Raw genomic sequence first — 7,165 nt, 5'->3', positions numbered from 1 at the left:
AAACCTGGGACCTTCCCTTGTTGTTGTTGCTGTTATAATCATTATCACTGTCATTGTTGTTGACCTTTAAATATTATACAGAAAACAATAATCAGTTGTTAATAACCAAAATGGAACACCATCGTTACAATACTTTATTTTACAACACTTGCCTTTCCATAAACCTAACACATCGACTACATTCTCTTTTGCTATAACCTGAAATATGGTGCCCGACAAATTAATAATAAAATACATTGAGTTCTTAATCTCCTTCTAATGCTTTTACTTTTTTTCAATTCTTCAGAATTACAACGTTAGTCCTCGACGGATGAAAATACTATGTCAAAGTATCATTCAATCCCGACAACAAATGTTTGATGCATCTTAAACATTATGCCGATGTGACGATATTAGATAAAGATATGCTGGAGCTCGAACAACATTTGATACACCATCTCCCTCTTACGGATATCGTTGTTCTTTGAAAATGGAAGATGAGGAAGAAGAGCACCACAGTAAGATGGCCCAACTCTCATGATAATAATTGTGACTTCAGCAGTACTGTTGACAGAACAGAATGTAAGAATTTTTGGAGAATAGCATGTGTCCACAACGATCATTTAAACAAGATAAATAAACACAAACATCAGCCTAAAATAATTAAAAACTTTAAAAATGCCTTAATAAACGCACGTCACTCAAATGGATATTTCATTAGCAATCGACGGAAACTCATAAATAGGCGGAAGCTTAAGAGCATTCCCTTATCACGTCCTGATGCTCTTCTGTGCAACTCCTTTGACCAATACCGATTGCTCCATGGTAATGCTGATAATAATTGGCATAGTGTAGCTGATACATTTTCTTTATATCAAATTAACAAATGGGATTATCATCAGAATCGTGAATCAAATGGAGTGAATCTTACAACAATATCATTTCCCATAGGACACTCGGACCAAGTAAATAGTCAGAAGCACACCGAAGATCAAGAGCTCAGACGTAATTTACCTTGTTTCTACAAACAAACAGCAATTGTAGCAGGAGTTGTGACTCCAGTCCCAACTCTTCATCTAGTTGGTCACGTCTTGTCATCTCGTGTGGCAAAATCAAATCTTCAAAATTCCAGGAAAATTCCTAATCCTGGATGCCTGTGGAGGCTTCCCAAAGTCTCACAGTGCAACCATGAGTTCAACGGCCACGGAGCCAGTCTCCGACCGCGTTCCGCTCACACGGGCGCGGCCTGGGAGTACGCCGGCTCTACGGTCTCGGGTCAAACGACAAGCAACGTCCAGTTATCTGGGCTCCAAAGCTGCTGAGACTGACAACTCGCCCAAGAAATATCGAAGCGAGTGTATAGACAACGATGAATTTGATGACGGCGGAGATGAGAGGATTTTACTAAATGTCGGAGGAGTTCGTCATGAGACACACGTCAGCACGTTGAGGACAATAACAAACTCCAGGTTGTCTCGCCTTGCGGAGACCCATCTAGAAAATGGCGGAGGGCGGCATGAATATTTCTTTGATCGGCATCCTGCAGTCTTCAATTCCATTATTGACTTCTACCGGACAGGTGAGTACCTTAATCAAAAGATTTAGCTTAATTTATCTGTAAATGTGGACTTTTAATGATGGCTTGTTTTTCAGGTGTTTATGGCGTCGATTGCCGAGCGGTACGATTTTTCGTCTTGTGAATGAAAGTCAAAGCAATGTTGAGCGTTGTCATTGAGCGTTTGGGTGACAGTGAAAGTAAACTTTTGGCCCCAAATTTTGTCGTTTGGTAAGACACTTTACTCACATTATCCCACTTTATTCAGGTGTAAACCAGAGTTCCTGGGAATTGGCAGTAGTCTTTATTCTAGAGAGCAGCCATCATAGCAAGTGCACCTATTTGTCGAATTGTACTTTATTAAAAGTTAAATTCCATGTCGATGACATAAAAGTTGAAACCTATTATCTAAAATGATTAAAATGTCGGAGTGGGCATTTAACTTTTTTTTCTTTATTTTAAGCTCAAATTATAAAACTTGTTATTAAATAAAGGCATACATTTAGAAAAATGAACTCCATCTTTTAAATAAGTAATTAAGTAATATCCCAACTCTAATAATTTTAACTTTAAAGTTGATTGTCAGTGTCTCATTCAACTCAACATAATATCATATTCAGGCGGCAGGTCACAATTTTTATTTCATATGGCCAATGGCGATAATTACGAAAATATATTGTCTGACGCACTGAGCATTGTGAAATCTTGAAAGCATTCTAGATCTGAGAGATAATATTATGTGTGTATGTCAAAGAGACAAATAGGCAGACATACAGACAGACATATAGATAGATAGATAGATAGATAGATAGATAGATAAGATAGATAGATAGATATATAGATAGATAGATAGATGAGGCTATGTGGTCAAGTGGTATGACCCTCGCTTTCGGATCGGAAGGTCCTGAGTTCGAGCCTCGCTTGGCGCATAGTTGAGTCCTGGGAAAAGGCGCTTTACTCACATTCTCTCACCGTACTCATGTGTAAAATGAGTACCTGACCGTTAACAGCGTTGTCTCTGTCCGGAAAAAATTGTAATATCGCCTTACAGGAGTCATGTCTCGTTCTACATGTTACGTGTTGCTGTTGGTCAGGGACCCCTTGTAAAGCGCTTTGAGCACATTTAGTAGATATTGTGCTATATAAAATCTCAATTCTTTTATGGATAGATAAATAGACAGACAGATTGATAGATAGATAGATAGATAGATAGATAGATAGATAGATAGTCAGCGACAGCTGCAACAATACTCATGTCCTACACAGTCCTGATACAGGTCTCGAACATTAATGTAGACTTCAATATCGTTGTAAACATCTTAACAATAGATAGATAGATAGATAGATGGTCAACGACAACTACAATAACTATACAGGTCTCGAACATTAACGTAGACTTCAATATCGTTGTAAACATCTTAACAATAGATAGATAGATAGATGGTCAACGACAACTACAATAACTATACAGGTCGAACATTAATGTAGACTTCAATATCGTTGTAAACATCTTAACAATAGATAGATAGATAGATGGTCAACGACAACTACAATAACTGATACAGGTCTCGAACATTAATGTAGACTTCAATATCGTTGTAAACATCCTAACAATAGATAGATAGATAGATAGATAGATAGATAGATAGAAGGTCAACGACAACTACAATAACTGATACAGGTCTCGAACATTAATGTAGACTTCAATATCGTTGTAAACATCTTAACAATAGATAGATAGATAGATAGATAGATAGATAGATAGATAGATAGATCGTCAGCGACAACTACAGTTCTGATGATTGCCATACAGGCCTCAAACATTCATGTAGACAACATTGTGGTAACATATTAATAATAATTTGCTCCATTGTTGTTATCAACATGTTGAGCACTCTTTGAACCATATATGTATCATAGCACAATTATATATATATATAATATATATATACATATATATATATATATATAATATATATATATACACATATATATATATATAAATATATATATATATATATATATAGAGAGAGAGAGAGAGAGAGAGAGAGAGAGAGAGAGAGGGAGAGAGGGAAAGAGAGATGGATAGATAGATAGATAGATAGATAGAGAGAGAGAGAGAGAGGGAGAGAGAGAGAGATGGATAGATAGATAGATAGATAGATAGATAGAGAGATAGAGAGAGAGAGAGAGAGAGAGAGAGAGAGAGAGAGAGAGAGAGAGAGAGAGAGAGATTAGAATTTTATCACAATTTTGTAATCTGTCTACATTAATGTTTTGGACCTTTTTTATTGGCTATCGTCAGGAATGTGTGGTGGGATTTCTACTTGTTGTTGCTGGGTTTGTTTTTTGTTTGTTTGTTAGTTAGGGTGTTTAAATTGATGGTTCGCCCGTTACCAAGCATTAATCAATCAGAATATTTCCTGCCATTTACCCCGTTTCGTTCCCCTTGACTATTTATTTCCTGTAAAAGGCCCGAGAAACCCTAAGTACATGTCAAATCCACAAATAAGTCACGCCCAGTTAGTGAATATTTCCCACAATATTATGACACGCTGATGAAGGAATTGGATCGCAAAACCTGACGACAAAATGCATTTTTTTTTCAATAATCTGTGTTAAAATTGTGAGTGATGCTCAGGATCTGTGGCCTGTTTACTCCGGGTATAGGCAAGCACTTGACGTGGCTATGGGTCTTCAGTTCACGGTCAGCGGTTGAGTTCAGGACCAAAATATACAAGCGCCGTAAAATCCCTAACCACTCCCTCCGTAAAAAAAAAACCCCAACAAATCAAAACCTAAAGAACAAACAAACAAACAAACAAACAAACAAAAAACAGCAAACTGGCAGCTAAATAGATTGCGCATGGAATATTCTGTTCCACTGTTACAACAAGTTTTCTTTGGTGTTTTGAACTTTAGATCTACATCTTTCCCCCTATTATTCTCTTTTTACTGGCGCTGGAAGACCCACAATTTTTCAAGCGCCGTAAAATCCACAAAAACAAAACAACAACAAACAACAGCAAACTATTTTCCAAAATTTCGATTTTAAAATTTAGATTGTTGCTCTTTCTCCTCCTCTAATCGAATCCGTCAACTTAAAGTATGGAGCCTTTTTCAGGCTGCTGGGCTCACCAAGCGTTATCGAGCATGAGAAGGATTAAGTTCACAAAATGAAACATGAGGCATATAATATTATGCATTATTATACTATTATGGTTTTCTTTTATATGCGTGTGTGTGTGGGTATGTTTGTGTGTGTTTATGTGTGTGTGTGTGTGTGTGTGTGCTTTGCATGTCACGGATATATTATGTTTGTATACCATATACACATGAGTACATTTAAATTGAATACTATTTTACCACGTGTACACTTATGTAACTTAATCAAGATTTGACATTACTATCTTAATACTCAAGTGCCATTATGTGAATTTTATCAATAATTTATGACATTACTATATTTAAGGCATTAAGGATTATATATTTTGCTTACCATGTTATGTATATAACAGACCATACGACATTCCATTTATGTTATTAATTATAAATAATTATTACTGCGACTGTTTTCAACCAACAAATCACTTGTTACGATTGCAAAACACTGTTACTGAGTTCCTTGTTATTACCCTTAGTAACGGATTTTATCACCTATTAGGAAAGGAAAATTACTCTAATGTTTTAGATGACCTCTAAAAAGAACAAAAAACCTTCCAAGCTGCTCATCTTCCCCTCTACTATCGTTGGGCATAGCAACAAGAGGTCACAGAGGAATCATCAAAAATAATAATAATAATGCTGAAAACTTATATAGCGCTATAACTCCGAGACACCAGACTCTAAGCGCTTAAATTACAAATTACTTTGGCTGAAACATACTCATTCACACACACAAGCACACACACACACACACATACACACACACAACACAACACACAACACAAACCAAACCTATCTTGCTTCTCATACCATCTACTAAAATCGAAACAAATATGTTTTAAGCGAACGTTTAAAAATAGACAAAGATTCTTTTTCACGAATGCTCTGCGGTAAGGCGTTCCAGATAGAGGGTCCGAAATGAGAAAAGGATCTCATTCCAGCATTTTTCCGAATTCGAGGGACAACTAGTTTTGTGGAATCACTGGCCGAACGTAAGGGGCGGGGTTTTGAATATCTTTCAATTAGTTCTGAAAGGTAGGAAGGGGCAGTACCTTCAAGACAACGATACACTAAAACACAAGCTTTGAATTTAATTCTTTTCTCAACAGGCAGCCAATGCAGGTCATGAAGTAGAGGTCCGGCAGAGTCGCACCTACGCTTCATAAATACTAGTCTGGCAGCGCTGTTTTGGACAATCTGAAGACGTTTTAGATTGTATTGCGAAACGCCAAACAACAGAGCATTACAATAATCCAATTTCGATAGTACGAGGGACACAACCAGGTGCTTGGTCACATCCTCAGATATGAACCGTCTAATGGAAGCAATCTTTTTTAGTTGGAAAAAGAGAGATCTAACCAAATTATTAACCTGATGCTCCATCGACAGTCCAGAGTCTAAGAATGTGCCAAGGTTTTTCACTTTGTCAACAATTTGAATAGAGGCATCCCCCAACTTCAAATCTGTTTCACTTTTCCACTTCCTGTTCCCCACATACAGCACCTCCGTCTTATCATCATTCAGTTTCAGTCTGTTCTCATTCATCCATTTCTTAACACTTTGGATACAATTTTTACTATCAATTGTGCTGTCGTTGTGTAAAACGTAATTCAGTCGATGTGGGCAGTTCCTGTATTCTTTTTTTAATTTTAAGGGTGGCTTCGGTAGTCTGTTCATTGATGAAATAATTTACCTCCAGGATTAAACTATTTTTTTTTATGGTGCGTATCCTGTGGCTTTTGCTATAATTGTTGTTATCAACATGTCGAGCTCTCTGCCTATCACATTTGTATCATAATACGATTAAATAGATAGATAGTAATCGACGGGGATGGGGGTTGTTAATAAATTTCCTCTTAACGTAATCGTTAAGGTTATACATATTGTATCATATCATACATGATGTGTGGATGAGCTACATGCCATGGTGTGTTCTTTGATACTTTCATGTATCATGCTTATTTGCAGGCCTGATAACCAAACTCAACTATGGGCTTGATTTTAAATTGTTGTATTGGACAATATTTTGCGCCGGTTTGAGAGTATTTCCATTTTAACAATAGGCCCATAATAATTTGGGTTATCAGACCTGCAGATAAGTACACGTCGGTCATAAGGCATGTCTGGTGCCAACAACAGCGATAAATTTTAAAAGTTATTCTAAATATTACATAAAATGTTAATCTCTTCACTTATCCTGCTAATAAATGAGCAATATTATAATAGTTTCCTTATTCCATTAATATAATATGTATTCTATATAACTACCTATCTACACAACGACCTGTTTACTGATCTCTTCATCCATGTTACCTATATCAACTTATTCTGAGCAGTCAGATTTCTTTTTAAAAAATGTGTTCTTCTATCTCGTGTCGTCAATACTCAAAAGAAAGTAAACAATGAGATGATCGCATTCAGTAGCACAATCAATTGGCTTATTTGTTGTCTTTAGCATTAATAACA

At 36.5% G+C, this 7,165-nt stretch overlaps 1 pseudogene across 1 annotated transcript in view; it reads left to right on the top strand.

The window, feature by feature from the left end:
• Positions 1-1,063: 1,063 nt before the first annotated feature.
• Positions 1,064-7,165, top strand: part of LOC144964099 (potassium voltage-gated channel protein Shaw-like) — a 105,848-nt pseudogene continuing 99,746 nt past the window's right edge. The window contains exon 1 of the transcript XR_013643744.1: positions 1,064-1,558. The product of XR_013643744.1 is annotated as a potassium voltage-gated channel protein Shaw-like (transcript). The remainder of the gene's footprint in view (positions 1,559-7,165) is intronic.

The sequence above is a fragment of the Berghia stephanieae genome, chromosome 1, assembly GCF_034508935.2.
Source record: "Berghia stephanieae isolate SIO BIC M18660-M18661 chromosome 1, UCSD_Bste_1.3, whole genome shotgun sequence".
NCBI lineage: Eukaryota > Metazoa > Mollusca > Gastropoda > Nudibranchia > Aeolidiidae > Berghia > Berghia stephanieae.
This window is presented reverse-complemented; position numbering and strand designations above follow the sequence as displayed.